We start from the raw sequence: 15,394 nt of genomic DNA on the forward strand, positions 1-15,394 counted from the left end.
AAACTCTTTAATAGTGTGTGCAAACTAAGTATTAGATCCTGCATGGTGATATCAGAGACAAAACCTGAAGTGCAGTAGTTTACAGTTTCAGCACCCTGGACAGCTCTACGCTGGGTTCTCTGAGATATTATGTAAAGTTCTTGTGTATTACAGCTATTTAAATTTTCTGACATGTCAACCGTCAGCCCAGACAAGACTAGGATTGTATAAATGTAATATTCCTTTAGCATGAGAGTTTTTTTTTTTTTTTTTTTGACAATCTGATTTTATTTGTCCATGTTGAAGCACTTGTTCTGTACTACTCCTCTCTTGTAAGTTACTTCAGATACATTTTTCTGCTGAGTGAATTAATACAGTGTCACTGTATCAATATAAAAACATGCTATTAAAATGCTATATAAAAACATGGAGAAAATGGCAGGTCATGTTACAAAGAATTAAATTAAGTCTGTAGCTGGGTATATTCAAATGGTCAAATAACCAAAAGTCAAACAGTGTAATTAATAGTTTACATTTTCTTTAAAGATCTTCTTTAAAGACTAACTGCTGCACGTCACCCTGGACTACAGTTCCAAATCATCCATTGCACTAATTACACACATACAGCTGAACACACTGATCACACACACACACACACACACAGCTGTATGCACTGATTGCACACAGCTGTAACCCATCATACATTCACTTTATAACACTCACTTAGATCATTTTCACCTGCTGAGTATTGTTTAGTGTTTAACTGTCTCCTAATGTTAGCTATGTACCAAGCAATTCTGTGTTTGTTTTCTGTCTGGTATTGGTCTGCACACATCCCTCCCCTAGCAATAGCAAGCCATTCTGTGTTTGTTTTCTTAGTCTTGTTTAAGTTCCTTGTTCTCATAGTCTTGTTTTTGTTTATAGTTTTCATAGTTTAGTTTTTATCTTGCTTTTGCACTAATATTCTGCATTGTCGTTTGACCTGCTCACACAGTGCACTGAAGGGATATCACTACTATGTACTAATATGAAGTACTACAATGAAGCGCTTGACTCAAAACAAAATACATCTTATATCGGGTAAATAATATATCCACGATTTATATACACCGGCTGAAATGTTTTGAAATCACTTGTACCCTACCTGTTGGAAAAAATCCAGTTTCTGCCTGTGTCAGTTTGAGTCTTGGTATAGTTTTAAATCCCTGCCATCAAGATGCTCCTCTGTCAGTCACGGATTATAGAAAGTGAAAACATAAATCTATGGAGGTGGTTGGATTTATTCACACACTTTAAAATATTAATTTGAAGCTTCTTTTTTTTCAGATTCCTACAGCTTTATCATAATAGGCTGCATATTTGCTTATTGGGAGAAAAACTGGTAGTTCTATGTGAAATCAGACACTTGAGCTCCCCCATATAGTCAAAATGGCATAACCTTCAACACCCCGTGAAAATTCAACTGTTAGATTGGTAGTCGAATCAGGCTCCTCGAATCAAAGCATAAATTCGTAGACTATTTGGGGTCACCCCTAAATAATAATTTAATAATAACAATTTTCTTCCCAAACAAGCATGCATTAACCCTAGAGTGCAAGCATAATTCAATTCAACAAATTCAAAAACTTTAATTAATAAATTAATAAATATGCATAATATGCATAACACACAGTTCTGTAAATGTGTATTATGTTTTTTTACAGATGCACTTCTGTTTCTCATTGACAAGGGTTTAAACTATCTAGTCCTCATGAATGAGAAACAAAAGGAAAGTGTCCATCAAGACTGTCATGACGACCCAGGGACGAGTGGACATCAAGGAAGGGGAAGGACTTATGATAAAATTGCCCAGTCCTGCTTGGCATTATGGAGGCCTTCAAAGATTGGGTAAGATGTATGGACCGCATTTCATACTGATATTTTGCTGTTAAGCAAAATGTAACTAACACCTAATTATATGTTAGATTGACTACTGTCCACAGTGTCAGCACAATTACACTATTAAAACAGTGGCTTCAGTCACGCACCCTATTAAAATGACTGAACCTTGGACCATCATAGGGATGGATTTATGGGGCCATTTTCACACAGTCCTCAGGGAAACAGTTATGTCCTCACAATGACAGAACTCACATATAATATGCTGTCATGGCGGCTCTGCTTGTGAAGAAGTGCTCGTCCCCGGTTATTGTCAAAACGCTTTCAGCTCCTCAGTTTATGGATGCAATGTGGGTATCACAAAAAGGTTGTGGACCACTATGAGAACCCAAGACATGTAGGGTCTTTGGATAAAAATGCCAAGAATGTGGGCACAGGGTTGGTTGGTGCCCCTGCTTGTGGAGATGTGATGAAACTGCAGATCAAGGTGGATGAGGCTGGGAAGATTGTGAATGCCAAGTTCAAAACCTTTGGCTGCTACTGAGTGGGTAAAAGGCAAATCTATTGATGAAGCCCTCAAGATAAAAAACACTGAGATTGATGGAATAAAAATTTTCTGAATAAAAACAATTCTGATGATAAAAAAGGCATTGTTTTTGGCCTGTTTGTTGTTGACGGCAGTACTGCGTTTGAGCTCGGTCACTATATTCTTTTCATTGACTATTTTTAACTTAAAAAAATCAATTTTATACATCATCGTTTCCGTTTATATAATGTGTGAATAAATCCTCTATTGTATTCTACACACATTACCACTGCTATACTCACTGTTACTTGCTTTAATGGCGGATGAATGTCTCCACTCTGTGCAGCTCGAGCTCGAGGCCTTGGGGAAGCAGATTCGTGACCTGGAGGAGAGGCAGGCCGAGCTGAGAGAGCGGAGAGCCGTGCTGGAATCATCCCGGGCTGACGCTCACAAGTCCGGGGTAAGTATAAAGCGTGCTGTTAACAGTCCCACCACGTCTACTCCGTGTGTTTCTCTGCGCAGGCCCGGTGCACCCAGGACGCGATCTTCCCAGATGTCCTTCACTGCGACGCCGGGACACCACGGACCCTGGGTGCATCCACAGCGGAGGACGCGAGCCGGGTCCCGGGCGACGACTTCTCCCCCTCCTGCCTTCGAGATCTCCATCCAGAACCGATTCGCTCCCCTCCGCGAGACAGGATGCGACGCTGTGATCATCGGAGACTCCATCGTCCGACACGTAAGTGCTACGTTAGCCAAAGGTAAAGTGCACACTCATTGTTTGCCTGGTGCTCGTGTTCTTGATGTTTCTGCGCAGATACCCGCGATCCTGAAGGCCGACGAGAGCCCCAGAGCGGTCGTGCTTCACAGCGGGGTTAACGACACCACGCTGCGGCAGACGGAGACGCTGAAGAGGGACTTTAGCAGCCTGATCGAGACGATTCGCAGCACGACGCCTGCGGCTAAGATCACTGTGTCAGGACCACTGCCCACGTATCGATGAGGACGCGAACGGTTCAGTAGACTTTTTGCTTTAAATGAATGGTTGTTTTCATGGTGCAAAGAACAGAAACTGCTCTTTGTTAATTACTGGAATCTTTTCTGGGAGCGTCCTAGGCTGTTTCGCGCTGATGGATTACACCCCAGCAGAGTCGGAGCGGAGCTTCTCTCTGACAACATCTCCAGGACACTTCGCTCCATGTGACTAGTAAGTCAATTCTCAGATATCTATTATGATGAGTTTTGTTCCACCCGCTTAAATGATAAAAGTACTTGCACTGTAAAAACTATTAAGACTGTGTCTGTTCCCCGAATAGTGAGGTCAAAATATAAATATAAATATAATGTAGGATCTAGAAAAAATCTTATCGTAATTAAACCAGAAAAATGTAAAGTAAATGAACAAAAACAATTTTTTAAGTTTGGCTCATAAATATTAGATCACTCACACCAAAAGCAGTTATCGTAAATGAAATTATCACAGATAATAGTTTTGATGTACTCTGCTTGACTGAAACCTGGCTAAAACCAAATGATTATTTTGGTCTAAATGAGTCTACTCCCCCAAACTACTGTTTTAAGCATGAGCCCCGTCAGACTGGTCGTGGCGGAGGTGTTGCAACAATATATAGTGATATTCTCAATGTTCGCAAATAACCTGCCTGATCTATCTCAACTGCTATTTGTACCCAAAAATACACATGAATTAGACAAAATTACTGACAACATGGGCACTATTTTCTCTAATACATTAGAAGCTGTTGCCCCGATCAAATTGAAAAAGGTTAGAGAAAAACGTACTGTACCATGGTATAACAGTAATACTCACTCTCTCAAGAAAGTAACTCATAGTCTTGAATGCAAATGGAGAAAAACTAACTTAGAAGTTTTTAGAATTGCATGGAAAAACAGTATGTCCAGCTACAGACAGGCTCTAAAAACTGCTAGGGCAGAGCATATACACAAACTCATTGAAAATAACCAAAACAATCCAAGGTTTTTATTGAGCACAGTGGCTAAATTAACAAATAACCAGATGCCACCTGATTCAAATATTCCACCAACATTAAATAGTAATGAATTTATGAATTTCTTCACTGATAAAATAGAGAACATTAGAAAAACAATAGCGAATGTAGATTCTACAGCGTCTAACACTTCAGTTTCATCCATCGCACCCAAAGATAAACTGCAGTGCTTTACATCCATAGGACAGGAAGAGCTAAATAAACTGATCACTGTATCTAAACCAACAACATGTTTATTAGATCCTGTACCCACTAAATTACTGAAAGAGCTGATACCTGTAGCCGAAGAACCGCTTGTCAATATCATTAACTCGTCGTTATCTTTAGGTCACGTCCCAAAACCATTCAAGCTGGTGGTTATTAAGCCTCTTATTAAGAAACCAAAACTAGATCCTAGTGTACTGGCAAATTATAGGCCTATTTCAAATCTTCCATTTATGTCTAAAATTTTAGAAAAAGTTGTGTCTGCTCAATTGAGCACCTTCCTGCATAAAAATGATCTGTATGAAGAATTTCAGTCAGGTTTCAGGCCCCACCATAGCTACCATTTTGTTTACTTAAATGGAGAGTCATCTCATTTATCATCAGTAAAATATGGAGTGCCACAAGGATCTGTCCTAGGTCCCCTTCTATTTTCAATATACATGTTGCCCCTTGGCAGTGTTGGGGCTAGTTACTCAAAAAAGTAATATATTACATATTACATATTACTCTCAAAAATAGTAATGCCTTACTTTACTTTATTACTCCCTGGAGAAAGTAACTAGTTATATTACTAGTTATATTACTAGTTACATCTTTTTTTCTTAATTACTCTATGATTGCCTGAGATGCATCAGATGGAGGGAGAACATACAAAGGAGGAGTGTTCTTTAGGGTCTTTATCAGTGGCGGCTCCTGCCAATTCTCTCAGGGGGGGCAAATGTTTGCTCTATTAATGAGGATAGGTCACCCATTCAATTGATAAATTAACGGGTAGTTAAAGATGTAAAGGGAACCAAACTACTGTAGTATTAATTAAAAATAAACTGACATTAGGAATCAATCTCTTGCACTCCTTATTTTTCTATATCCGTGTTAACACTATTCAGCAGCATATGAAGACTAACACCAGGATGTGGTTTTTCCAAAAAATACTTTTTACTTTTCGATTTCAGTTTAATAAGAAATAATTGAAGTCACATAAATCACTGTTTACACAACTCACTTATATTACTGCTCGTCAGTACACCTGTTCTCTAATCAGCGGTTAATTCCATCAGGTGCGTGATTTCACATAGAGCAGCTGTTACTACACAGAGCCGTTATTAACTGAGAAGATGCGCAAATCCACGTTCATTTTCAGCGTTTATTGGCACGGTTGTATGAACATATGGTTCACGCACCTGATGGAATAAACCGCTGATTAGAGAACCGGCTTTACTGAGATGCGCATTAACGAGCGGCCGATCGTGATCGGAGCACTCCTACAAAATAATTACTGAATCTCCACCCGTCGAAACTAGCTTTCTGTTGCTGGGAACCTTCCTCTGAAAAAGAGCTTGCCGTTGTTGACGCTTCCATTTTCCCCATCTGTCTGAGCGTGCCGCTCTGCTGCCGGCTGTCGACCAATCAGTGATGGTAAATTATACCTCGTGCCAAACCCAGACCAATCACTGTTCCATTCACGCCCTCCTTCCCTTCCCTTCTGTTCTCTGTGTTGTGTGCCTTGTGTGTGATGAAGGTGCTACTGGCAAATGTAACGCAAGTAACTAGCTTGGGAAAACTGTAATAATATTACCATTTTCAGACGAGTAATGCCTTACACTACTAGTTACTGAAAAAAGTAATATTATTACAGTAACGCGTTACTTTGTAACGCGTTACACCCAACACTGCCCCTTGGTAATATTATTAGAAAATACGGAATTAGCTTCCACTGTTATGCTGATGATACTCAGCTATATATCTCAACGAGACCAGATGAAACTTCCCAATTATCTAAGCTAACAGAGTGTGTTAAAAATGTAAAAGATTGGATGACAAATAATTTTCTCCAATTAAATTCGGATAAGACAGAGATACTAATTATTGTACCAAAAAACAGTACACAGAATCTTGTAGATTACAATCTGCAACTAGACGGATGTACTGTTACTTCCTCTACAGTCAGAAATCTGGGTGTTATATTAGACAGCAATTTGTCTTTTGAAAACCATATTTCCAATGTTACAAAAACTGCATTCTTCCATCTTAGAAACATTGCCAAGCTACGAAACATGTTATCTGTTTCTGATGCAGAAAAGCTAGTTCATTCATTCATGACCTCTAGACTGGACTATTGTAATGCATTTCTAGGTGGTTGTCCTGCTTCTTCAATAAACAAGCTACAGGTAGTCCAAAATGCAGCAGCTAGAGTCCTTACCAGGTCAAGAAGATATGATCATATTACCACAATTTTACAGTCTCTGCACTGGCTACCTATTAAGTTCCATATCAGTTACAAATTATCATTACTTACCTATAAGGCCCTAAATGGTTTAGATCCTGCGTACCTAACTAGCCTTCTACCACGCTACAACCCATCACACACAAAACGCTGGACTTTTGGTCGTTCCTAGGATAGCAAAGTCCACTAAAGGAGGTAGAGCTTTCTCACATTTGGCTCCCAAACTCTGGAATAGCCTTCCTGATAATGTTCGTGGTTCAGACACATTCTCTCTGTTTAAATCTAGATTAAAAACGCATCTCTTTCGCCAAGCATTCGAATAATGTATCTTTTAAATTGTGAGTGTAGTTGCATCTGATCAAAGGTGCATTTTTATTCATTAGCTTGGGTTAAACTAATTTTACTTTGTTGGATCAGCAGCTATGCTAATGATGTCTCTATTTTGTTTCTATGTTTCACCACGGGATGTTAATCTAAACTAAGTTAACTAAGATTTACACAAGCTCCACTCTGGATCCAGAACACCTGAGAAGAGATGATGCTGACCCTCAGAGGACCCCAGATGATGCTAACCTTGAATCAACAAACAGAACTAACAATTATTGCTAAATGTGTGACTGCATCATATAATAACTTAATTAATAATATTGATAGTTCATCGTCTAGCTGACTATGTCTTGTATTATAATTATTATTTTTATTTTTTCTAAAATCCTGTCAAATGTGCACAAACTACTAGCTACTACTAAATATTGTAGAAACATAATTTTCTGTAAAGTTGCTTTGTAACGATTTGTTTTGTAAAAAGCACTATACAAATAAACTTGAATTGAATTGAATTGAATTGAATTGAATTGAATTGAACTGAACTCTTCACAAAGTGGGTTATTGAAGAATAAGACTGCGTCTGAGGTGGCAGCAGTGGTTTTGGACAAACTGTTTTAATTTGGAGTGGTGGAAAGAATAATCACAGACCAAGGGAGGGAGTTTGTGAACCAGGTTATTATTATTTCTAACAAAGATTTGTGTTATTTGTCCTCAAAGTGCACACACATTATGGAGATGTAAATTGGCATTTTTTAGGCCTCAAACATACTTTCTTTTGTTTAACCGCCATCCACTTATGACAGGGGTTCTCAACACAAAGCACAAATCACAGACAAATTGCTTTGAATCCAGAGGTAGGTATAGATGCTCGGATTGCCGAGGTGACAGCACTGCATACTAAGGTAATTTTTGGTACAAAATTTTATTGCATTGTCAGTTAAGTGCTGTAATAATGAAATGTTAATTTGAATAACGTATTATGCATTTTATTCATGAGGTTGTGAACAATATAGAGAACGCCAAGCAGAAGTAAACTGACTAAGAGCCCTGCAAAAGGAAAAATGTGAAATAATTTCACATCCATGAAGGGGAGGAAGTACTCAAAGCCAATAAGTGAAAAGAGAAGTGCGAAGGTGGATGCTTGGAGAGCAACTGGACTGGGCCTTTTGTTGTGAAAGACAAATCAGGCAAGATTCTCTGTCAAAAAACAAATGTTTCACAACTGAAACCCTTTTTGAGATGTAATATCAAGATGGATGGTGAGAAATAACATGTATATCTATTTGTGGATCTTTTTTAATTAAATCAGACACACTGGAAAGGGCTCCACAAAAAAACTGGACGTGGCTTGGAGAATGGATAAATGGGTGTCATTGTGTTTTACTAAATTAGGGTTATTGTTCATATAATCTTTTTCAGTGCATATTGGGGACCATGACTATAGTAAGAAACCAGATACTTTAATAAAAAACATTGGTAAAAAAATCCACTGTGTTCACAGAAATCGTTCCATTTCCCATAAATCGCTTCAAAATCTTGGAGCTGGAAAATATAATATAACAGTAGAATAGAGATTTTATTAAACAATTTTCTTTATTATTTATGGAAATGTCTCTGAGAATTAAGGAGGAAAAGGATCAGAAAAAGGCACTGATTAACTAAACAGACTAAAATAGACAGTGTCCACGAAATAAAAGTTTTCCATGGCTAAATGAAGAATTTAACTAATTTGACCTACTAGAGACATAATGAAATAACTTCATAATGTTAATATTTGACTTTTTTGCTCTACGTTTTTAGATTCTTGACACTAGGATTGTACAGCTCTGTCGAGTTTTTGGTGGAACTGCTTTACTTGAATGTGTGCACACATTCATTCTGTGGTGGCAATCCTTTGTTGGCAAGAAAGCTGTGAATGACAGTCTCATTTTTTGCATGAAGGTAAATAAAATACAATAATATTACTAAAAGACAATAACTGCAGCACTAATTATTCCCTAAAAAACAGAGGGGTTGATGAGAATGACACGGTTCTTCTCCCAAGGATTGTTGGAGGAGAGAGCACAGAAAAGGGAAACCCACATTATGTGGGTGTGTGGTGGTAAACAAGAGATTTATGCCCCACACTGGTTAATACCTTCAGAGTAAAGCTTTTTGTGTTTTCCTTTTTTTCAGGTCTTGTATGGTTTGGTCAGTCAGATTTGAGTGTATTTGTCAAGACAAATATACTTCAGAAGAGAACATGGTCATACTGAGGTATTCCGTGCATTGTACAGTGGATGCAGACAAACTTCAACAACAGTGGGTTTTTGGTTTGTACAGTAAGTTAAATAAATTAATGTTTGTTTGTTTGTTATGATTTGTGTATTAAACATAAATTACTGAAATAAATGTTTTTCTTTCATGTTTTCTTTCATTAGATGGCAGAAATGGAAGTGAGGGAGAAATAGACCTCTCTCAAAACAGAGGCCTTACTGACAGATGGTCTGTGGCATCTGTACAGGTATATGTATGGCAAATATTTTTTCTTTTTTAAATGTATATAGTTTTGAGTACTAATCGTAATCAGTGTTTCAGGAGATCTTCAAAGGCATTCGGCAAGGTTCAGTAAAATCAGTGTGGAACAGATGGTGGCATCAAAATCTGGAAAGATGTCAGCTCCCAAAATTTTCCATCCTGCATTGTCGACATATTGAAGACCTCATAGGAAAGATAAGCAATGTCTGTTGGAGACCAACAATGAACAGATGCCTGAAAACATGCAGATGCTTTTCGATGACCTGATTCTAGAGGTAATTTTTTTTTAAATGTATTACTTAGCATAATTACTAATCTTTCTCAAATAGAAAGAGCACTACCTGCTCCTCTGCTTGTGTCTCAAAACACTGTGTTTCTGTTACTTTCAGCCTCCTGTCCTGGTATTCCGTAACAGAAGACCGGACCAAGACCGATCGGCACAAGCATGAGCCTCACGGACTCCTTCCAGGACCTGGTTGACGCTTTGCGTCGAACACTCATCACTTTTCCGGCATCCCCATCACCTGCTAGCACTTCCGCTAACAACACCACCACTTCCACATCTGCCATGCACGCCGGTCCCATGGCCAAGCCGGCACCTTCTCTGGGTTGGCTGAGTATTGCAGAGGATTCCTGCTTTAATGCTCGCTGGTCCTGGAGATGCAACCGCACTTGTATCCCACCAAACGATCTAAAGTGGCCTTCCTGATATCTCAACTACAAGGTAAAGCGCTTCAGTGGGCTGATTCTATTTGGACACAGAATAACCCAGATGTCCAGTCTTATTCTAGCTTCATCGACCATTTCCGATAAGTTTTTGACTATTGGTGAGAAGCTTTTTAAAACAAGGAAAAATGTCTGTCAATCAATAAGTTCAGGACTCTTGTGGCCACCAGCGCATGGAATAAGCAGGCCTTGCTGACCACCTATCATCAGGGATTGGAACTTTTAGTGCGGTTGCATCTCGCTGCATACGAGGATACCATAGGGCTCGAACGCTTTATTCAACTCTCCATCCGCTTCGCCACTCGTATGCAGTCATGCCTCGAAGAGCACCAGGGCCAGACGTATTCCAACTCACCATTCTGCCGACCAGAGACCATCAGCTCACCAGAACCAGCAAGTGAGCCCATGCTCGTCGACTCTTATTGAGTCTTATTCTGCTGCTGAATGGCAAAGACGGCTGGCCCAGATTCTATGTCTCTACGCATCTATGCATCCCCGGGGCATATCATCTCTTAATGCCCCATCTGTCCTCGTCCCATGGTGAGTGCCATTCTCCCCTCAATGTATCAAGTGAAACCACTCACCACTATAGTGACACTTACTGCCGCTAACATCTCTCTTACCGTTTCCGCCCTCTTCGATTCTGGGTCAGCCGGCAACTTCATCTCCGGCACCCTCTGCTGGCAGCTCAAGCTCACTACCACGGCAATACCGTCAGCCTACCAGGTACACACAATAACCGGAAAGATGTATTCGTCATAGTGTTGGTCCCATAACCCTCCAAACCGGGCTACTTCATAAAGAGGAGATCCATCTGCTGGTTCTGGAGGAATCCACTGCTGACGTCATCCTAGGGCATCCATGGTTGGAGCAGCATAACCCAGTCATTTCATGGAAGATGGGCAAAGTCCTGAAGTGGGGTACCTCCTGTTTCCAGGGATGAATCACTGGATTCCCTGTTCCAGCCAAACTCTCCCCGGAACCTCTGCCTGTCTGTATCATATCCATCGAGAGCCCAGTAGAAAAGCAATCTAATCCACCTGTTATGCCCCCCTTCAGTGATGTATTCTGCCCCAAACAGGCCTCCAACCTGCCTCCACACCGGCCATGGTATTGTGCCATCGATCTGCTTCCGGGTGAACCAGTGCCTAAAGGAAGGATCTATCCCCTTTCCATCCCGGAAGAGAAGGCCATGGAGGATTACATCAAGGAGGTGCTGGCGCAGGCTTACATCTGTCCATCTACCTCCCCTGCTGCATCCAGCTTTTTCTTCAAGGAAAAGAAGGATGGAGGCTTGCGGCCTTGCATTGATTACCGTGCCCTCAACAACATAACAGTCAAGTTCCGTTACCCACTTTCCCTCGTCCTAGCTGCCCTGGAACATCTCCGTGGTGCCAATGTGTTCACCAAGTTGGACCTCCGCAGCGCTTACAACCTCATTTGGATACGTGAGGGGGATGAGTGGAAAACTGCCTTCATCACCCCTACTGGCCAATATGAGAACTTGGTGATGCCGTATAGACTTGTCACTGGGGCACATCTTAGTCAGGTTGCAGAGGTCCTGCAATGCCTGAGGGCCTTGCAACTATGCCTCAAAGCCGAGAAATGCTCCTTCCTTCAGCCCCTCGGTGCAGTTCCTTGGGTATAACATTGATAGCAGTGGCATCCGGATGGACGAGGGGAAGGTGAACACTGTCAAAAATTGGCCCACTCCTACCACCATCAAAGAACTACAATGATTACTCGGCTTTGCCAATTTCCACCAACGCTTCATCCAGAACTACAGCTCCATCACCAATCCTCCCACTAGCCTCCTTCGTAGTAAACTCAAGTCTCTGTCCTGGACCCCAGCTGCCATGGAGGCCTTCAACTCCCTCAAGGAGGCTATCATGACAGCTCCACTCCTGGTGCATCCTGACCCCAATCGACCCTTAGTCATCGAAGTCAAACCCTAACACGGCACACTCACATGCATGGATGTAAAGCCTGTGCCATCTCCAAGACTCCACGCCACCTACCATCAGGCAAGCTACACCCACTGCCCATCCCGAACCACCCGTGATGACACCTAGGGGGTGGACTTCATCACAGATCTGACTCCCTCTGACAATAACACTTGTATCCTTGTCATTGTTGCCCGGTTTTCTAAATCATGTCATCTTCTCCCTCTGAAAGGTCTACCCACGGCCATGGAAATGGCCAAGTTAATGTTTAACCATGTCTTCAGATACTTTGGCATTCCAGAAGACATCATCTACGACATAGGTCCCTGTTAGGATATCAGATGTTAATATATCCAAAGTTCATCGGAGGTGTAGAAACTTGATGGTGTGTCTGATTAAAACACAGGACAGATACCAGTCCTTTGCTCTCTTTTATTTTAAGTTCAAGATGATTATTCATAGACAATTCCCATAGCATGGAGATGGACAGATGTTAATGGATGGACAGGATGAACTGGATGGACAACATGTACAAAATGTACAAGATGTACAAGATGTTCTTAAGTCATTAACGCATCCTAAGGAAAGGACTCAAAGGACATGGTTGGGTGTCCATTCAAACACCCACACCTTACCAAAGGAAGAGAAACAATGGAAGGATGTGAGGTCTACTTATAGACCTTGACCAGGAAGTGTATGGGTAATGTAGTGCACTTGCATGGGCATTGTAGTCTGCTTGGAATTGTGGGATATGTAATATAAATAAATATATGTCTTTCCATTAATAACGATCTCAACTACTCTAACATGCCCATCCTGACTAGGTAAGAGACATACTACCCTACCCATGGTCATTAAGATTAGGTTGTTCTCGGTTCCATTTTTGACGGAGCTGCAGACCTGGTAGATAATTTCAGATAAAGGATGTCTAGAACTGGTCCACGAGGACCTGGCTATGGCGCCAAGATATGTGGCTAAAGAGCTTAGTGTTGGCATAAATCACCTGAGGTAGATTAGAAATCTGTCCACATTTAAACTGCTCAACAAATCAAGATTCAGACATTGAGTGGTCTGGCATGTAAAAAAGAATGCCCCATCTATTCTCCATTCTACGGCCAATATTGACATGAAAGGGACCAAAACAGTCCATTCCGGTGGACCAAAAGGGAGTTTTAAACAACCGGAGCTTGGCAGATCTGACAGTTGAGGGATAGATGGCTTAGCTCTCCACTTCCTACATTGCAAACAAGACCACTTATGTTTTTTTTACAGCTTGTCTCCCTCTAATTATCCAGTAATTGCACCGGAGTTCTGAGAAAACTCTCTCTGGACCAGGATGGGATAGTTTCTCATCACAATCCTTAAAAAAGAAATGGGTTAATGGATGTTTGGGGTCGAGTACAATTGGATTGACCATTCCAGGTTCCATATCCTCTACACATCTGAGCATACCTTCCACTACAATAAATCCCGCTTCTTCATTGAATTCAGGAGAAAGTGTAAGAAAACAACTTTGAGGTTCAATGGGAAAACTTTGTTGCTGGGCCTTTCTAAAAAGAAGGGTTTGGACTGAAGAGGTATCACGGGGGTCCTCCCTATGTTTTAGCAATAACTCATTTGTTGCAGACTGTAACTCTGACCATGATTTGAAACTGGAAGGATCTGGGAGTACGAAATCATCCACTTTTGTTAAGCCACAAAGGAGTGGCTTGCGGAGCTCAGGATCAGGACTAGCAGGTCTGGGCACTAGATTTTTGGGCCATTCATGTGGAGGAAATTTCAGAAACATTGGGCATTGTCGCCATCTATGAGCAGGTTTGGCTAACTCAACAAGAGTTTTACCTCTAGTAATGTCATCTGCTGAATTCTGTAAAGAAGGAATATACCTCCAAGAAGAAGGATGTAAGTTGCTTTGGATAAAAACGTCAGCTAAATGAATTAATGTAATGTACATTATTACAATTCATTTAGCTGACGCTTTTATCCAAAGCAACTTACAAATGCTATATATGTCAGAGGTTGCACGCCTCTGGAGCAACTAGGGGTTAAGTGTCTTGCTCAGGGACACATTGGTGTCTCACAGTGGATTTGAACCCAGGTTTCTTCAACCAATGGCATGCGTCTTATCCACTGCGCCATCACCACCACCACCATCAAGTTCCAGAATTTCAGTGAGTCTATTAGCTACAAAAACTTTGTAACGGCAGGAGAGGGAATGCAGCCAAGACAAGAGGGTTGTTGAATCTGACCAAAGGACAATATTTGTCAAAGGATGAGTCAATTCATTCTGCAGGAGTTTACAAAGCTGTGCACCTGTTAGAGCAGCGCAAAGTTCCAGACGAGGGATGGAAATTTGCCTTTTAGGGGCCACTCAAGATCTTGCCATGATGAAGGAAGTATGTACCACACCCTTGTCACTTTCCATTCGCAAATAGGCTACAGACCCATTTGCACTCTCTGAGGCGTCACAAAATATTTGCAACCCTCTGGATGCAATTTGATTGGAAGGCAAGGTTGAATAACATCTAGAAAGCTGTATCAATGACAGATCATGGATCTCATTTTCCCAAGCCTTCCAGGCCTGTTGAATAGGATCTGGCATAAAGGGATCACCCCAGCCCCTGGACTTCATCCAGCATTGTTGTATGATGACTTTAGCTCGCGTTGTAAAGGGGGAGATGTAGCCCAAGGGGTCATACTTACTGGCGAAGACTTTATAAATATATTGCGCAGGGTTGTTGCTTTATACTACACAGCTCAGGATCGAAACCCCAATGAATCAGAGGGACAGTGCCAACTCATACCCAGAGCTCCTTCTTTAGGATCCAAAGATCTTGATTGATCCACAGTTCAGCACTTTCAGACCTAGCTTCAGGAGGAAGATGTCTGACAACATCAGGCTGGTTACTTGCCCACTCTCTGATTTCAAATCCTCCACTCCTCAGTAGAGAACACTTTCGGTCTAGAAAGTTTTTTGCAGTTTGCACATTTGGGAAACTCTCTAAACAGTTGTCCACATAGAATGACTGAAGTACAGAATTCA

At 41.1% G+C, this 15,394-nt stretch overlaps 1 pseudogene; it reads left to right on the plus strand.

Annotated features, from left to right (window-relative positions):
* The first annotated feature begins 2,127 nt into the window (after window positions 1-2,127).
* Window positions 2,128-2,477, plus strand: LOC113120167 (iron-sulfur cluster assembly enzyme ISCU, mitochondrial pseudogene; annotated as a pseudogene).
* Window positions 2,478-15,394: the final 12,917 nt, after the last annotated feature.

Source organism: Carassius auratus, chromosome 19, assembly GCF_003368295.1.
Source record: "Carassius auratus strain Wakin chromosome 19, ASM336829v1, whole genome shotgun sequence".
NCBI classification, from domain to species: domain Eukaryota; kingdom Metazoa; phylum Chordata; class Actinopteri; order Cypriniformes; family Cyprinidae; genus Carassius; species Carassius auratus.